The 2,631-nt window shown below is 54.1% G+C and overlaps 1 long non-coding RNA gene across 1 annotated transcript in view; it reads right to left on the bottom strand.

Moving 5' to 3' along the window:
* Positions 1-2,631, bottom strand: part of LOC108445731 — a 6,041-nt gene that overhangs the window by 839 nt on the left and 2,571 nt on the right. The window lies entirely within an intron of this gene.

Raw genomic sequence — 2,631 nt, 5'->3', positions numbered from 1 at the left:
AACCTCTGCGAGCCATGTGCTCCCCAGCCCGGGTGTGCTAGGGGAGGACTCAGGAAAAGCAGCAGAGTTCCAGGGAAGAGCCACAAGGACAGTGGAAGGTACAGAAAGTGCTTTCCACCATAAACAGTGGAATAAATCAGGACAGTGGGAGGGATGAGCCACGGCTGAGCGGGAGCAGGGGGAGTCTGCACAATCCTGAGGCCGAAACACAGGAAAAGTCCTTTGCAAACTCTTCCCGAATGGGCCGAGAAGAATTTTGGTAGATGTTAAAGAACCAAACCAAATCACACCCCACACAGAACACTCAGTCTGTGACCCCCGGCAGGGGCTGGGTCTGGAAGGGCTTTAAGGTCCCCTCCAGGCCAGAGCAGGGAGTGGTTCCAGAACATTCCCCAGAGCTCCCCTCAGTGCAGCTCCCGGCGGTGGAGCCCGCGCTTTCCCTCTGGGGCAGTGACACCTTGTGGTCCCCGCCTGCCTCCGGCTCCGGGCCGTTCCCATCCCACAGAAGAGAAAGGTTCCTCAGCGCTAGGGCTGGGTTCCCTCGCTAAGGGGCAGAGGGAAGCGATCCATTAACTGCTGCTCCCTGTCAGGATCGTCCTCCCAATTTACTGAAATTACAAACTCACTCCACCCAATGGAAGAGCCTCAGTAATGGAACCAGTTTGGATCTGATAAACTCAGAAAATCCACTTCCACCTCCCTGGGGTTGAAAGCGTTCTGATTGCTGCTGCCATCAGATGAGAATCTGTTCCCGCTACAAAGCCTTCAGAATTCCAGGGCGCTCCCATCCCCGGATCTGACGGGGATGATTTTATGCTCTATTTGAAATTAAAAGTACAAAAGAAAAAGGGCTGCTGGGACAGAACATCAGCCCCGACCCACGTGCACCCTGTGATAAAAATAATTTTGCTATCTCAATAAAGAGAAGCATTGAACAATTTCAGAATTAAGAATGTCTGCGCACTCCAGCCATGGGGTCTTTATGGTTCCAGTTCTAGGTGAGCCCATGTGGTCTCCTCCTCAGGATCACCCTCACTCAGTGCCAACAAACCTTATTATTATTCTCTTTTCACCTCAGTGAGCTGCCCCAAACTGTCACATCAACGCCCTGAAACCAGCCCTGAGAGCCCTTCCCCTCCCAGAGTCCTGCAGGGATAGTTGCACTTCGCTTTACAAAAGGGAAGCAACTTTTGTTCATATAGATTCACTAACTGGGGGTCTTATTTTGAGTCAAATAAACTCAGTTTCATCTCATCCCTCAGCCTGGACACTGAGATTGTCCACCCCTGAAGCGCCCAAGGCCAGGCTGGACATTGGGGCTTGAAGCAGCCTGGGACAGTGGGAGGTGTCCCGGCCCTGGCAGGGGTGGGATGGGATCCATTCATTCATTGCTTCCTTTCCCAAATTTTCATCACCCACGCAGGGAAAGGAAAGGGTGTGCAGAGAAGGGAACAGAGCTGGGAAGGGGCTGGAGAACTCCTGAGGGAGCTGGAAAGGGGCTCAGCCTGGAGCAAAGGAGGCTCAGGGGGGACCTTGTGGCTCTGCACAAGTCCCTGACAGGAGGGGGCAGCCGGGGGGGTCGGGCTCTGCTGGCAGGGAACAGGGACAGGAGGAGAGGGAATGGCCTCAGGCTGGGCCAGGGGAGGCTCAGGGTGGATATTGGGAATATTCCTTCCTGGAAAGGGCTGTCCAGCCTTGGCAGGGGTGGAGTCCCCATCCCTGGAGGGGTTTAAAGCCCTGTGGATGTGGCACTTGGGGACAGGGGGCAGTGGTGGCCCTGGCAGTGCTGGGGATGGTTGGGCTCAGAGGGATTTTCCAACCTCAGCGATTCCGTGGTTCTCTGATTTTAGGGACAGGGCACGTCCCAGGCCCTGCCCTGGGGGTCAGGGACACAGGGGCCGTGCCCAGCCCCACCACTGCCCCACAGAGACCCGACTCTGGCTCCCTTTTCCATGTTTTCCCTGGATAAATGCCAAAGGAGCTGCTCCCTGCTGGGTTCCCTGGGCTCCTGCAGGGACAGCAGCAGAGCAGGAGCAGCTCTGTCCCAGGCCCTGAGTGCTGCCCCACACCAGCCCTGGGACAGATGCTTGGAGCAGCCTGGGGCACAGGGGATCCTTAAATCCATGCTAAGATCCATCCCACACTTCATGGAGCCCTTGGAACAGCTCCTTCCTTCCCCCAAAGCTCTGTCTCATTTTTGGAGTCATTCCACAAAATCTGCAGTTCATTTTTCAGGCACAACGAGCCTCCCTCAGAAACTGGTGCTCTCACCCCATTCCCTGATTTACAGCTCCTCTCGGCAGCTTCTCTGCATCAGCAGGGAAAACTCAAACACTGGGATTGTTTACTGCCATGAATCACCACCTCTCCCCCAATCAAACCCACATTTATGTACAAAAGTTCTGATCCTCTTCCCTTCCAGCTGACTCTGCCACTCCAAGTTGGCGACTGCCAGAACTCATTTATTCCTCAAACTTTACTGTACCAGCAGCTGGAATTCTCAGACCAGGGAAAGAAAAATGTCCTGAAAATACCCTGCACAAGTATAGCAACAAATTCAGTCTCTCCAGTGGTAAATTCCCCAAATCAGAGTAGGAAGATGTTTTGGATAATACATTACAAGTCCTGACT

Source organism: Corvus brachyrhynchos, unplaced genomic scaffold, assembly GCF_000691975.1.
Source record: "Corvus brachyrhynchos isolate BGI_N302 unplaced genomic scaffold, ASM69197v1 scaffold910, whole genome shotgun sequence".
Taxonomy (NCBI): domain Eukaryota; kingdom Metazoa; phylum Chordata; class Aves; order Passeriformes; family Corvidae; genus Corvus; species Corvus brachyrhynchos.
Note: the sequence above shows the minus strand (reverse complement) of the source record. Positions and strands in the feature narration are given on the sequence as shown.